The 16,948-nt window shown below is 44.1% G+C and overlaps 1 protein-coding gene across 2 annotated transcripts in view; it reads right to left on the bottom strand.

The window, feature by feature from the left end:
- Positions 1–9,414, bottom strand: part of calcr (calcitonin receptor) — a 54,021-nt gene extending 44,607 nt beyond the window's left edge. For both annotated transcript variants that reach the window (XM_047605804.1, XM_047605805.1), the window contains exon 1: positions 9,051–9,414. The gene's annotated coding sequence lies outside the window, so the exon portion shown is untranslated. The remainder of the gene's footprint in view (positions 1–9,050) is intronic.
- Positions 9,415–16,948: the final 7,534 nt, after the last annotated feature.

Here is a 16,948-nt window from a genome sequence, read left to right as displayed (position 1 = left end):
AGTGGCAGGTTCTTATCCGCGGAGGAGGACGATGGTATGCTTCTGCACATGTGGGCCGCGTCGAGGGGAAATGTGTGCTGCTGGCTTCGCGCCGCCTCACATGCTCCCGTGCTAACGCACTCACACACCCAGACACACAAAGCCCAGCATACATTTGGAGAGGTGAAGAGAGTCTCTCTGTCTCCCATTTCCTCTCTGTCTGATAGCATTACCATTATCTGTGCCGTGCTCATGACGACCATTTGGGGCCAAGGGAAGAGTATGGCCGGCAAAGTACACTGCAAATTGCCCCACTATTAACTAATCAGTGGATGAATGTACATTGATGTACTCGGTGTTCTCCGCTGATACTATTACAGTCAGCCTCATAATAATCCATTAGCACTATCAAAATTAAGTTGCGGTGGGAAGACGTGTCTGTGCAAAGTACTTCCATCACACAGCTCCAAAGCATCTTCGCTGTTATTGAAATCTTACCAAACAAAATTGCCACTTTAGCCATTTTAAAGTATTAAACTCTTTGCTCGCTTGGTGTTGCGACGAAATAATGATTTACAAGACACGGCACACTCAAAGTCTGTGCTGTCAGGAACATGTCTAAATAAAGTGCACCACCTGGAAAATATTTTAAAGCTAAGTTGTGCCACAAAGCACGGCTGGAAATGTAAAACACATTTTTTTTATCGTGAGACATGAATCAGTTTTATAATTATTATCCCACATTTAAAAGCATTTGAAAGCACCATGCTGTTCTGTGTGCAATGTACAACAATTTGTCACAAAGGTAAGTCATGTAAAGTTATTAAATTCAGATACGATTTAAACGACTTTAATTAAGAACTTTGTTCCGGTCGGTAAATAATTGTTACATTTTGGTTTTATTATCTGCAACAAATATCTCCTCACCAAAGTATGGAAAAAGTGCTCAAACTGGATTTTTAAATATTATTATTTATTCAAATTAATTTAAAAGTTAAAGTTAATTTTCACTTTTTAAAAATGTAGCCGTCATTGTTCATTTTATTAAAATAGAAATGTATAAAACAAGCATTTGCAGCTTTTACATTTAAACCTTGTACTATAGAGAGTGAGTGTGTAACAGAACATGATAAGCATATTTAAAGCATAATATAGCTCTTGAACGCATCATTTATTTTATAACTTCTAGTTAATAGGTCTTTAACAAGGGGTCCGCAGAGGTACTGCAGGGGGTCACAAAATCTTTGGTTGATTAGACATTTTTTATATATATATATACATATATATATTTAATTGTCCCCTACAATTTTCCCCCTCAAATACCCTACTGTTGGACATGTTTGAAATAAAAAAATATGTGTATTATTTGAATAGCTTTATATTGAATGCAAACTGATAATAATAATGTATATTTATAACAGCACTAGGGCGAGTTTAATATAGAACACAGTCGTTTCAGGGTCTCTTCTTAATCTCTCATCAGTTTGGGGTCCTTGGCCTGAAAAATGTTGGAGACCCCTGATCTAAATCATTTGGGCCCTTGAAAAAAATAACAAAAAGCCAGGAACCTTATATAAATTTCAACTCTTTATTCTACAAAGGAGCTTGTATATATCACTTCAGGAAAATAAAGTTCAAACAGCAAGTTTTAATTTGCATGAACAGGAAAACGCTGCCCTGAAGATCTTAACTCCAAGTTCAAGAGAGAAGAAAAATGGCGACAGCGGGGCCGGGCCCGGGCCCGCACTGTCATAGGTGACTTACTGTACACGGCTCCGTATTTCCCTCCTCTCCATCTGCAGATCGTAACTCACGGCTTTAAGATAACCTCGCTTTTCCAGTTCCAACAGAATTCTTCCAGAGCGCGCGCTCTGAGTTATCAGTGCGCGAGGACCTTTTCTGAAGAGGCCTCTCCCTCTCGCCCTTTTAAATTTCTTAAGAACTTAAATCCATTAGCGAGTGGGACGACCTGGCTGAGGAAAAGGAGGGGAAACGAAGGCCGCTCGCATCAGCCTACAAACACGCAAACATGCGGGCTCTCAACAAACTGCGCTGCCTACAAATACTTAACCACTTGTGTGTGTGTTTTTTTTTCCCACGCAGCTCGGCTCCAACACTGTAAAAACACTTGTCGTTCTCAAGGTAAACCAGATAAAAATCAATGGAGGATGAATATGAAGCTGACATTTTTGGCCGAGGAGCTCTGCCACAGTTTAATAAGCAGCGTGTGGGCTAAACTGGATGAACACCCATTTATTTAACTTTTCTAACAGCGCTTCAAATGTGCTAACGCTTTAGGTCCCGTCAGCTCCTTGTCCTAAATCGCCAACTCCCACTTGCATCGATGTGCAATCGGAGAGGAGGAACGCCACAGCTGAGGGCTATGGGAAAGCAATTAAAGAAGTATTTTGCTGCTGGACTTCAGCTGAAAGGCATTAACTACAATTCCCTACTGGGTAAAGTGTTCCTAGTGCGCTCTGCTGGGTCAGGGAGTGGGTTGTGTCTGGGTGCTACAAGCTGTCAACAGCCAGAGCCAGAGGGAAGACGGGCAGTGTGAGCGTGATGAGGGCCGTTATCCCGGGTAGACGTGGTGGTCGGCAGGGGGGAAGCTAAAATAGTCGTCGTTTTATCTGACGAAAACGCGGGAGGGTTAAAAATATGAAGAAGGGGAGGAAATCAAGGGGAAAATGAGCAAACATTACAGAGCAAATTCACTTAACATTAGGAGCGATGAGGGACAAACGGAGAGTGCAGAGCCTGTAGAAAGAAGCCAGTGATAAAGGAAATGAAGGAAAGCAGTAAGTGCAACCAGAGAGCTTTTGAAGAACATTATGCATCAAATCGTCGTCTTTATGCACAACAAGCCCCAGAAGCCTCATTTAAAGCCCTCTCAGCTCCTCAGAAAGAGCCGCCCGGGGGCCACTTCTATCCCTCCGCACTCCCGGTCAATGTACAAGCACCGAGGATTCTTCACGGTAAAAAGATTTCACTGTCTCGCTGTCTTGCGGTTTTGTAGACTCGTAACTGGCTTAAAACATTTAGGAGGGCTCCAGTAAAGCAGATAAAGGAAGCAGAGAGGACACCAGTGAGCAATGATAACCGAGATCAGACACAAGCGTGCCGAGTCTGAGGGGAGGCGGCGTTTGAAGTTCCTCAGACATTATGCAGAGAGCGTGTTTGTGCAAATGGCCCTTGAGTGATGACAAATGGTACCGAAATAAACAGTAACATCATTCTGCTCTTAAAACAGCGCCGGGGTCGCGTACGGCTTTACATTCCAGCGCCGCCAGAGAAAACTGCTCAACGCGCACGCCGCGGAGCTGACAAAAAGGAACTGAGAGAGGGGGAAAAAATCACAGGCTGCAAACTGCAACGTCGGTGCGCCGGCTTTTCCCACGCGCCACCAATCAACGGGGGGAAACTTTAATAGGGGGGAGATTATTACAGCCGACCCCGTGAGTCATAGGGAGTCAAAACGGGGGATGAAACAGAGCTAAACAGCAAAGGAAATGATTGATACTACCGGGATGCTAGGGGTACGGTAATAAGTCAGAATTACCAGTGTCTCACAGAACACACACACACACACATGTCCTTGGAGGGAGGGGAGCTACATTAATTATTGCCATCACTCTGGGCTCTGCTTTCAGGCCCCCCTGAGACCGAGGCTCCAGTGTCGAACAGCAGGGTTCCACCCAGGGGGAACCCATGTGTCGTTAACGCTCTTGCGACATATATCTCCCTGGGCCACAAGAACCACTTCCTCCTCATCGTTGGTCTGTTGTTCGGAACAACTTACATTTTTATTAAGCTGTACCTCCTGGCTCTCACTCTCTCTCTCTCTCTCTGCGCTAACGTGTTCCCCTTATCAACGAGCTTGTCACTTTATCGCCTCCTCCTCGTTGCTCAAGTTATGAATGGCCGATATTAAAGGGATGGAACGAAAGGCTTGAAACGGGGAGATGAATCTACCTGCGAACACTTTCGAAATGTAATTAATGTCGCAGTTTGTTTCGTCTACGGTGTAAACAACAAATGTTGATAAAAAAAAAAGGTGTCTGCAACAGGTGAATGTACATTCCCATCTAGTTTTTACCTGCTAATTTAGCTCCCGCACAGACTTTAAGCTCCTCCCTCCGGCTGGTCACACTCAATACAGACTATACAATAAACCTTTTTATCAATCCTCCCTCCCTTCCTAACTTTGGCATGGAGTCAACAAACTTTTCAAAACTAGCAGACTATTCCTTTTATGACTGTATTTCCTCTCAGGCGTGAACCCTTTCAGGAATAAACAAGATTGCAATCTATGGCAACTTCTGTTGCAGGCACATAAGCAGACAGATGCATCAGTGCTGCAGGAGAGCACCAAATACAAAAATATTCCACTGCGTCACTCCAAATGTCACTGTCTATGAAAACAATAATAATAAAAAAAAATCTTGCTGGAGTGATAATCAGGACACCTGGCGTGTAACCTGCACGGGAGGTGGATAAAGACACAGAGGCTTAGAAGAAATAGTTAATAGAGATGAGAGCATCGTGACAGGTTGAAAATTTAGTTTGTTTCTGGTTTGGAATTTGCTAGCCCTAGTTTTTCACCGGAGCGACTTGAAAAATAAGTCTGTTTCAACTTTTGAAAAGAACCTCTCCAAGAACAGTCCCCCCGTCTGTGTCAGCAGCCCCGGGTTCACGCGCACTCCGTGACTACGTGTCTCCCCGAGGGACGGCGATCTATCAGAGATGCTCACCGAGAGGCACAGACACCCCTTCAGGAAAAAGGGTTTTTCCGAGAAAACGCGGGAGAGTGAGGCGCCGAAAAAGAGTCAGAGAGAGGACAGGTTCAGTACGGAAGGGATATAGAGAAGAAGGGCGAAAAAAGGACGGAAGAGACCGGGAATGCAATTAACTGCGAAGGACAAAGAGTGCAATGGCGGGGGGGGAGCAAGAAAAGACAAAGATGAAGAGGGGAGGCGGAGAAAGCTAAATCGAATAAGTCGAGGCCGGCCGGTGTATCCGTCTGGCTCCTGATAAAGATAACAAAAAGCAAGGGGGGAGGGGGGGGGGGGGGGGGGGGGGGGGTGGATGCGCGGAAGATGTTATTATGAACTGAGATACACAAATAGAGGAAAGAAAAGAAGGCGTTGTGAGAAGAATCAAACAAAAATGGCGTGACAGCAGAGGTGTGTGGGAATTAGCATGGTAATTAGAGGATTCGCGCAGATGCAGTTGTTGCCAGTCATTCAGGATGATAAAGAACGTCTATAGTGTCTTTAAAAGAAACGAAAAAGTTTTGCAATACACATAGAAGCACCCATGCTTTTACACTGCATCACAGCTTTTGCACTACTTTGTATATACTTGTGCATTCTACTCTCATCTCATCTTCTACTACCTCTTGTCCTCACTAGCGTTGCGGTGGGAGGGGGGCTGCTGGAGCCAGCCTGTCGCAGGACTAACACACAAACAAACAACCATTCGCACTCACACCTACAGTCAATTTAGAGTCGCCAATCAGCCTGACAAGCGAGCGCTTGGACGGTGGGAGGAAACCAGAGCACCCGGAGGAGAACCCACGCATTCACGGGGACGGACATGCAGACTCCACACACAAAGGCCCCTCAAAGCACAACTAGCGCGATGGAAACAGTAGGAATAATTGAAAGGTGACACCGCGCTCTTTGGCTGTGCTGGCAAACGTTCATGATTTCAGATGGGGAACATTCAATCAGTCCAGGTATTAACGGAGCACGTTTTGCCGACCAGCTGCGCCCCTGCAGCGTCTTGAGTAGTGGCAAATTGAATTCAGGCATCACCTTACCGTATCAAAGACCAGAAGACACACAGAGACGGCTTTTATGAAAATGGTCAATCATTACAAATGGATCTGTCCGTTTCTCTGTCATTTTTTTTTTAACTTATTTACTTACTACTTTTGCAATCACTGCTAAGCCGTCAGCTATTTGCTCCATTCTAGCACCACCTATTGATACTACTCCAGTTGTCCATATATGAAGCTCTGTACAGGAAATGCATAGCTCTGCTGAAATAAAGACCCTTTCTGCCGCTAACGTTGAGTTTAAACGAGTTCAGTGTCGAATCACATATGAATGCGAGCCTATGTTCGGCTGAAGCTGCTCATCCAGCCACCTGCGCTTGGTAAACAGCTTAGCGGGGCAGAGATAACTGAAACAGATGACTGTGAAATTGAATTTTACGACAGCCAATCCTCTTGTCTTTGCGGAAAATCGCGAATAAAGTTCAAATCTGACTCACACATAGACGGCGGGGTAACGCAAAAAAGTTGACTAAAAAGTCGTACAGCTGCATGTTGCAACACTCAACTTTAATCGCAATCCTTGCTCAATAGTTTCCGCCATTAAGCCAACTTCAGTGTCCGCTCTTTGTACGTCTCCATCCGTGTAAGCAGACCCAACCGTGTGCAGCTGGGCGATACCTTGGTAGCGTCAACTGACACTGACAACGCAGTCACACTTCATCAGCGGGGTTAAGCCACACCCTTGGATCTGTCTGAGCCTGATGTATGGCTTGCTAGCATGGGAACCCTGAACCCTAACGGGTGACATTTCAGCATCTGTCCTAAGTATGCAGTTTCTCAGAACATGTATCCTGGCCGCTCTTTAAAGCCCTGCAAAAAAACGGCCAGTGTAAGTTAAATGCGTAACGACTAAACTGTCCGGATCATCCAACTGGCTGGAGCAAAGGGAGGGAGTTTTTTTTGTTTTTTTTTCCACTCAGACGAGCCCGGACCGGAATCGCGTTTGTTCACATGATTCTCGATTTCCCCGATTCGTTCTGCCACAAGATTGTTGGGCAGACGGAGAAGTGTCAGTGGTGTCGTCCGTGAGGAGTTCACTGAGCGCCGTCTTCTACTGTGTCACGCGTGTGACGACGCCCGCAAGGAGACGAAGTGGTGCGTCTCTGGTCGTTCCACGCATGAATAAAACATTGGCCGAAAGCTCGATTAATATTGAGGGATAACAATGGAGAGTGGATAGTGGGACTGACCTTCTCTGACTGATGAGTCTCAATTACATGGCTGTGCATTTGTGTTTGTGCGTGTGTGAGAGAGAGACACACAAAGAGAAGGAAAGATACGAGGGAGGATACTGAAGCATGCATGCAGATGTTCGGATTTCCTTTTACGCAGCATTGAAAGGCTGTTTTCACATAAAGACCGACGTGTATACGTGCCATAGAATCACACAGTCCAAAGCGAGAACCTTCCTCACGCATCTTTCTTTTTACTTCTGGGGGTAAAGCTTTAAAATAAACACTTTTTTTGGAATTTGAATCACAGCGTCCGTCTGAAGGCCCATTTCCCCCCATCGCCTTTTTTTAAAAAAAAATCTTTTCCTCTCAGACTTCTTGCTCTTCTTTGGACGGGGACCACATTTGACGCTTGCCCCGCTCGCACGCCCGTACCCCGTACTTTGACCGCACATGCTGGCCGACAGACAGACACGCGGCGCGCGCGATGACGGATGACGAACTTATCTCGTAGCCTCAAAAGGCAGCCAGACACACACTGCCAACCCAGCCGAAATTCTCTGCGGGGCTCTGTACATATCTGGGCCTGCCTGCCTGCACGTATCTCTCCACTGCCGTCTGCCTCGTTCCGTGCCGCCGCTGTCTCGCTCTTTCTTTGACAGCCCGACTGTGTATTCGCTGCTATTCTCGTCTTCCTCTGTGCTGCGCAGTGCGCGTGTGTGTGTCGGTGTTCTGTAGCTATGCGCTGGGAAGCTCTCATGACTTGCAGTCCTGTCAGCCCACTGAAGCCACTTCACTCACCAATGCCTCCAATAAAACCCCCAGATGACACAGACTATTACTCCAAACGCAGTTATGTAAACACAAAGGTCCCCCCCCCCTCCGCCCGCTCCCCATCCCCAAAAGTAGACTCCCAGCATAGCTGCAGACATCCTCTATAGCGGCAGGCACGCTTCATTTTCTGGGATGTTTCTGCCACTTCTGTAGCACGAAGCGAGGCAGGACAGAATTCAGCAGCGCTTTTTGGCCCGTTTTCGACCACGCTTGCGGGCCGGTGGGCCCATGAAGGAATGCCCATTTTCCCCTTTTCCATGAATGTGCTAATACAATCACTTTGAGGGTACGCTCGTGAGACTGAATGCAGAAGAAGGGCTCATGAAAATGCAGCTCCGGCCTCACTCTCCACACTGTTTCCCCGGCTGTTCATACATCAAATGCAGGAAGGTCGCATGCGTTGACCTTTAGTCCGTGTACACGGGCCACGTGGTGAATTACGCTACGCTTTAAAGCTCGTCCGCATCCCGAACTGCTGGGAACATGACGGACGCCTCTCCGTTTTTTTGTTCTGCGAATTTGCGCGAAGCAAAGCAAAGCAGGAGCCCGAGCGCGTACTAGGTGGTCGTGTCTGTGAGTCGAGAGCGCGACTACGTGTGACGCAGAAGATTCGCATGGTAAACACTTCTTCACATCTCTCTGGCTGCAAAGAAAGAGGGGTGGGGGGGGGGGGTCACAGAGCTGCACAGTTGGTAATCCACTATTTAAAATCCCTCAATAAATTTGCAGTGATTCACCAAAGAGGATCCAATCCGCAGGAGTTGAGTGAAGCATTTCTGAGAATTAACCTACATTAAATACCCTGGAATTTTTGGAGAATGAAAGAAAAAAAAAGGACAAATAAGATTTTCTCCATGCCTATTAATTACATTTTCAACCGTTTCACTGTTACAGAACATGAGCATGAGTCATATTCTGTAGTTTCACTGTTCATCCTCTGCTTAAAAAAAAAAATCTTATCTGTTTTCACGTTCAACCATCCCCGCTGCTATTTTCACAAAAAGATGTTTACACAGGAAAATGTTAATCCAATTCACATTGCATCAGCCACAGTTGTCTCGTGCAAATCCCAACGGTTCCTCCTTTAATGAAAAAAAAAAAAAAAAAAAAAGACATAAAATGAGGCGGACGGGGATTTAACATATCCCATTAGCCCACGGAATTTTTTACACTTTTTCTCCCCGCTCAAGAAAGTTATAGAGGAAAAGCCCCGGTCTTTGACTTACCTTAGTTAAACAGGTTTTAAAGAGTCAGATAATCTGAGGAGAACCAGAGAAGAGCCTTCCTCACAGAAGAGGTCCTTCCGCCGAGACCGACTCCCAGCAGCTTCTGCGCTCCTATTTAAGGCAGTGTCAATGAAAAACTTTTTTTTTTTCTTACTTATCCGCGGCGATAAAAGCCCACAATAAAAATCAATCAAACGCTACCACCGCCGCGGCTTTGCCCGGGCGTCTTCCTTTTATTTTTTTTATTATTAAGAGATGAGTTAACGGCCGGCGGTGCGCGGCGCAGGAGAGGAGCGCGGTGCACGGTGCCGGATCTGTGGCCGTTATGAGCGGTGACAGTTGACTGCCCGGTAATCCAAGTGCGTCTAACAGCCTCCCGTTTACGCGGACGAGCGTGGTGGTGGTGGAGCTCCTCCTCGCCTCACCTCTGTCTGTGCGTTAAAGAAACACACAGCCAGGAGATGCCTTTTTCAGCGTGCGTGCGCTCCGGTTGGACACCCTTATTTAAAAAAAATAAAAAATAAAAACATTAAAAAAGACGCCGCTATAAAGAAACAATATATAGTTTTGTGGCACATTCAGATTATATGTGCACTCTAAAATAACCTTATTGACTTTATTTTTCTCCTGACATATTGTTGAATTGTGAATATTGTGATTTGTTATAATATTTTCTTTCATAAACCTTATCTCAGTGTCATCACTTACACAGCTCATACTAATTAATTAATGGCCATATAGGGTTTGTCACACATCAGATCCTATAATAACCATCCTGTGATGGATGCATGTTGTCAGTTTCCCTGTTTCTATGCAGACAAGAGGAGACTGAAGATACCTTCCAGATATGTCAGGCAGATTAAAAACTCCCTACTTTGAATTATGATTCATGTCTGATATATATATGTATTTTTTTCTTTCTTTTTTCATTGCCAAATCTTTCATGTGTGTACTGAAACTGACCTGCTTCGCTTAACATTCAAGTGCACAGCATGAAAGCCAACACTCTGGTGCATCATTCTGCACAGTGAAGGTCAACCAGAATGTGTGGAGCGGAGGAAGACTTTAAAATATGACCTCAGCCCCAAATAAGCAACCACATAATGGTTACAAAATGATGCATCATAATCAGCCGGGGAAAGCCCCCCTCCAAAAAACGGCATGGCCATAATCCAGGCATGGTGTAAACAACGCCGTGCTTCCACTATCTTGACGAGGGGTCAAGATGATTTTCCATGTCGGTGATTCAATCTAGTATCCACCCATCAGCCTTCTGTTTATCCAGCACACAATTTCCTTATTAGAGGCATTGTAATTTGTTTCTTTTTAGTGTCCTGACATGGCATTTACATAGCCGGTGTTGCACACAATAAAAAATGATTAACAGATAAAACAGAAGTGAAACAGCATCTGTGGAACCGACCCCCCCGGGGACTGCTTAAAATCAGGAAGTGTCTTCTCATTGTTGTCTTTTGGGTCAGATACTTATGCTTTACACTTAATTACAACGCGAACAGATGTTTTTCTGCGGTCCCCGTCATCGCAGATTTGACATTCATCTCTCTTCATCTCCTCCACATGCGTACACACACGCACACACACACGCTGACAAAACAGTGGCGAACATGAAGCTGCATATTTATGACGCATTATAACCGTGAAAGACATGATGAGCCTGTCATCTCTGAAGCCACACGATCTGCAAACAAGCGGCGAACCTGCAGAAAAGACAGAATATCCACCCGGGAGAGGGAGAGGAGTGGACAAACACAATCTACTTGGGAATGTCAGTAATCTTCCACTGTTAAGAAAAACATCACCCTTTTCGTCAGCCAGATTTTTACATGTTTGCACGCATGTATTTATTAGACGGGCCCTAAACTGTGATCCACGAACCCTCCTTTTGTTTCTTCTAAACGCTTCCTCCGTTTCTTCTCGTTTCCACCCACTGGATAAAACCAAATCTGAACGCATTACACCAGAGCCGTTGAAGAAATCCCTCCTGGCAGAATACTCGCTTTCCCTGCACATTTGAAGTTGTGCTGGCGATGATATTGCGGTCAGAGGACACTTCCATGAAAAAGCAAGCCCTCTTCAGAGAATCCCCTCATTATGGTCAGTTGTGGTGATGATGGACGGTGGAGTGTGTGTGAGGAAGACGGAGCTGGAGTGTAGCCTGTTTGTCGAGGCCCGCTGTGTTGTGAATGTAGAGGATAATGATGAGAGAGTAAAGGCCGTATGAGTTCGGTATCTGAGCGCAGTTTGAATTTAATAGGGCTTCGCTGCATTACATCCTGCATGAAGGAAAGCAATTATTTTTCTGTCTTGGACACGCCGTAAACCGCAGCTGAAGCTGGACTGCTAGTGTTGCACGTTAAAGATTACGGGGTGCGAGTCCGATGATTGTGCACAACGGAGAAGAAGCCCGTTTGATGGACTTTTTCATAAATCATACTTTGACTCCATCACGGCTTGAATTGGCGATGTCCTTTGGTGCGTAATATGGGTACACGTGGTATTCATGCATACATGTTGAATTGTAATGTAGATTCCCAGTTGTGAATCAGAAAACACGACCACTGAATAAAGAAATCATCTCGAGTCCATTTGTAGTCAGGGTTGAATGACGGCTGAACATTAAAGCAGCTATAAGTAGACTTTTATGATAAATATTTCTAAAGTGACCTCATGTAGCTGCTTTGGTTCACCTTCAGCCCATTTTCTGTGATGGCAGGTCACTGTTTCCACTGAGTAAGCTCACTGCACGCTCATTGTTTTCAGCAACGAACAGGAAACAGACAAGGTTAGCAGCTACGTTGTGAGCCTAGCGGAGAGCCAGATGTTTCCATCAGAAACCAGAGTGAGAACAGTGGACGACGACTTGTACCCATCGGGAGCACAACCCTCCGTCAATGTAAGTATCTGCTTCAAATATTGACCACGTAGCGTTACGGCGTTTCAGTGTGACGTCCACGGATTGTTTCTGCTGCCCCCAAGTGGTAAAAACCTCTATTGTTTTTCTAACTGAAACCAAATATGTGCCGTACAGAGGGTCTTTCACGTTCTTGAATTTGGCTTCATGGATTAACTGACTTAAGTTTGCATCGAGCAGCTGGTGACAGCACCCACCTGTCATTCGAACCAGCCATGCCTTTAATCATGCAAAACTTTAGGATTTTTAATATAATTTAAATGGACGAGTTGAATACAAATTCCTCTATTTTCACAAGACCAAGGCTGTAAACATGGTTTATTTTTCTGTGAAAGTTGTGCATTTTAAGATTCTGGCCTCAAGTGGCCGTTTGAGGAACTGCAGTTTTTTTGCACCTCTGCATTGGCTTAATTTTTTCAACCTGAGGGTTCCTGCACTGGAGAGCAATGACGGGGAACTCCTATTCAGTAGGGGAGGTATGTAGCTTATGGCCACCGTTCAGCCCTCTGCTAGATGTCTCTAAATCCTGCAGACAGATCTGAAAAACTCACATTTCAGGCTTTATTTCATGTTACGTTGGACCAATGGTTCAATAACATACGGAAGACACTAATCAGATTATAGTTTGAAGTCAGACTTAAACTATCGTATCATCTGTCACCAGAATGTCTCTAAGATATATATAAAAAAATAAATAAATCTCCCCCTCCATATGGACATGGATGTACAAATGGAATAAAAAAATTCCATACACCACTTTTGTTACAGTTTCAGCATAAAGTACAATTTATTTTCTACCGTTGAGTGCCAACTCTAACTGGTAACCCTGTCAGTTCTCACCTGGTCAGCAGTGTCCCTCGTCACGCCTCACCTTTTACAGTACACAGTACACCAGCCATCTCTCTCTCACATCGCGCGTCAAAACATTCATCACCCTGTTTCCTGTGTCTGTTTTGTTATCTAAGGTAGATGTGCAGATGTCTGCACCGTCTCAGAAAGTGTCTCTCGACCATCTTGCTTCATCAGCTACTTTTGGCCTCAAGATCTTATCGCCGTAGGAGATCCGTGAGTGGATGGAAGCGACATGACAGGGTGGTCAACCTTTTTGCAGCGGGGCGAAGAACTGGGCGGCTAAACTGAATCATTTCCTGGAAGGCCCAGGCACTATCTTTTACAAAGAAGTTATCTGTACGCTCAAAGATGAATTGTCTGTGGTAAATGGCATTAGGTCACTCACTGTCACAAAGTCATGATTTATTGGGCAGCTTAACAGAAGAGAAGCATCGTTAATATCATTAGCAATGCCAGTGATCAAGTCTAAAAGGTCCGCTGTGACAAATTAGCATCGTTTCAAACATATGTTGGCAACATACTGGAACGCCCAAACAACCCATCTCTCATAAACCTCTGTTTCAATAAAACGTTGCCGTGTTTACTTTGGCCTGCTGCGTTCTCACCTTTTCACACATGTAGTGTACAGAGTCAGATTCCAACCTGCTTATTCAGAGAATTTGCAGCTCCTTATTTCAGCCCTCTCTGAGGGAGCATGTGGTGGGTCAGCTTAAATGTAATATATATATATTTTTAAGAAAACATTATTAAGCAGCAAATTCAATTGTGCCGGTGTGCTGAGTTGCCAAGTCTGCAGAGGAATGCTGAAGAGGAGCTCAGCAGGAAGTCTTTGACCTCTGAGCAGCTGGTAATTGAAGCATACGGGCGTCAAGGAAGGAGAAGCCCCCCCCCCCCCCCTTCACAGATTGAAATCTGTATTTTTATTTATTTTATGGCAGCGTTTTCCAACTGTGCCCGGGGTGGAAAAACTGAAAAACTGACTTTGGGAAAACAGGCATGTGTGTTTTTTTTCCGTTCTGCTCAAATCATTTTTAATCTTCCCGACTTTGATGAAAAAAAAAAAAAAAAAAAGGATTGTGGGACATTTAATTTATTTGCAACCGTGAGTCTTCTGCTGCAATAAGAGACAAAAGCGCAGTGGTTACCCTGAAGAGCTGCGGAGACAGTGGGTAAGATTTAAGTCGATTAAAGTCGCCAACAGGCGAGAGCACCTCCATTCTCTGTCACAGAAACTGTAGAAATTAGTATTCGCCTTCCCGGATCAATTTCTGCACCGCTACCTGAGTCACAGCAGTGTGAACAGGGCTGGAGATAGAGCGTATGCCTCTACTACATGCATTTGCACACGCATCTCTTTTGGCTGCCGTTTCTCCAGGAGTAAATCCTCAGTTCGAACCTGAAAAGGTCTGGACTGCAGAGGCATCGGAGTTGTTTAATTATACAGCAGCCACGTGTGTTTGGTAGCTAGGTGGACAGTGAAGAACAGCCCAGGTTTCACATCATCAATCAAAACGAAGCGTGAGAGGAGAAGGAGAGGGACAGAGAGACGTTCCACTTTACACAACACGGGGTATGAATGTTGGGGAAACTCTGATGCCGTGCTGGGGCGGAGGAGCCAGCTGACACGTTTGGTTTACAGTTTAAACAGACCACACTCGGACAGCAAAGAAAGAGCCGATCTCAACACGGACATTTTTCAAGCAGTATGTAGCTCCTATTTACAGTGATACAGTTTGGGTCTTTTTTTTTAAACAGCTCTCAGTGAAGGTTTGTGGGATAAATGTAAAGGTTCACGAAGTAGTTAACAAGATATTTTATATTTATATTTATTTTTTCATTGCCTCTAGTTCAGGGGTCTTTTTTCAGGCTAAGGACCCCCTACCTACTATACTGTATGTGTTCTATATTAAACTTGGCCTTGTGCTATTTATACATATACATTATTATGATAATTTTGCAATCAATATTAAGCTATTGAAATAATACAAGTTCAAATATTATTTTCTTTATTTCATGGACAACATGTACAAAAGTAGGGTGGTTGTGCAATTGCCATTAACATGACATACCTGACATAAACATAATTAATTGGTGTATATATATATATATAATTGACGGATAAAGAAAATAACTGACAGATAAGTCTGTGAAGGTTCTCAGTCATCCAGGTCACGGTAATCCAAAAAAGAGTTGAATAAGGTCAGCTGGACTTGTAGAATTTCTTGAAGACGTTTCGCCATTAATCCGAAAAAAAAAAAAAAAAAAAACTCGGATGAGTGGCAAAACGTTTTCAAGAAATTCTACAAGTCCAGCTGACCTTATTCAACGCTTTTTTGGAGAATTGACAGATAAGTATCAACTTTAAACATGCTGTCTTCTGCCTCCATTTATCCTTTTACTAAATTATGTTGGATTCATGTTCACAAATTTAAATTTGTGGGTAAAAAATATATGAAAAATGTCTCATCAAACAAAGATTTTGCAACCCTCCTTGCAGTACCTCCGCGCACCCCGTAGGTGTCGCGGACCCCATTGTTGAAGACCTGTGCTCTAGTACTTTCACCTTTCTCATGAAATAATTTTAATGTCTTCTTCTTAATTAAACACTACTTGGGTGACTACAACGGGTGATGTGACACTCTGGAGGAGGTAGATGTTGCTTCTTTTTCAGGGGTCACATCAAAGCCGTTGGAAACCAAAGTCGTTGGACACAGAGAGGAGTCTTAACCCACTGAGGCTCGTTCCCATTCAGCGACAACATGTGCCCTCACATCCTGTTATAGGAAGTTTTCATGAGCAATAACAAAGTTATCCATCAGTCTATAGAGAAGGCTGTTTTGTTTGCTGATAATATCGCAAACAGCTGTAATGGATTTCCTGTTTGTGGCTTTAGGGACACTTGCACAGTGGGCAAGATTGATACATCTAAAGCTATACTACTATACCGTCGGCTTAGGGCAGCATCCTCCGCTGCTGGTGCCAAAAGATGAAAAACACAATATGATTTTGTTAGATGCCACGAAAAGAGAGAAGAACATTCTCCATCTGATGTTTTTTTTGTTTGTTGTTGTTTCTTTTTCTTTTTTTGTTTGTTTGTTTGTACTCAAAGCAATAGTTGGCCTGTTTATTTTAGCAATCAAGCAGCACATGCAGAAACAGTGTCGCTCTAATATTCCGTTCGCATTCCCTCCTGCAAAATCTCTTGTATCTACAGTTTCTAAGTTCAAAGCAATCCACTGTCACTGACTTCCTTTTCATTAAACAATTCCCTTTAAAATGTAAACATTACATCGCGATTATCCTCATTTTCACGTCAAAACAAGAGTGTCATAGTTAATTTCTTTGGTTCATTTTACTTTTTGTTAGATTTGTGAATCTGCCACGAGGGGGCGTCTTAGACACTCACCCCCTCTCACACGCACCTACCGTCATTGTGTGTCACATTAAAACAAACGATAACACAAAACAATATTGCTCTAAGACAAGGTGGTGAACGTGTGCTTCCTGAATGGAATAAATCCCGATTTAAGTGAGGACCATGTTTCACTGTAAATATCCATTAATCACTGTCGAGAATGTTGGGGGCAGAATTACTGTGTCTAATGTACTGCAGCTAATGAAACAACCAGAGAACGATCAATTAATCTCATCCTCCCTGAACTACACCAGATCTTTTGCAATCAGTGTCAAAATGGTACCTATTAATGGTCCAAAACAGAGCTCTCTTATAATTAAAAGTTAACCGCCGAGTCTTTTGATGCACTGGTCGAACATTTGTCATGTCTGTTGGGGGGGATTTAAAGTGGGAATAACAATAAGGTGAAGAAAACATTCATCCCCACATTTATGTGAAATATTGAGCAGTGTTAATAGAAAATGACCTTATACGTCATAAAATATGCCTTGCTTCGTGATCATTTTTAACCCACTATCATTTTGAGTGCTGAAAGCTCAAAGGAAATCTAACCTCGAAGGACAGGAATAGAAACGAGCTTTGTGTCAAACCCTCCACCTGCTCCGTTTTAAGCACCAGCGTTGATTTTGAGATTGTGTGGCTTATGCGAAGCTCCGTACGGACCGTTAAGATGACAGTCGCTCCTATGCTGCTGTTCCG

This window comes from Mugil cephalus, chromosome 14, assembly GCF_022458985.1.
Source record: "Mugil cephalus isolate CIBA_MC_2020 chromosome 14, CIBA_Mcephalus_1.1, whole genome shotgun sequence".
Lineage (NCBI taxonomy): Eukaryota > Metazoa > Chordata > Actinopteri > Mugiliformes > Mugilidae > Mugil > Mugil cephalus.
Note: the sequence above shows the minus strand (reverse complement) of the source record. Positions and strands in the feature narration are given on the sequence as shown.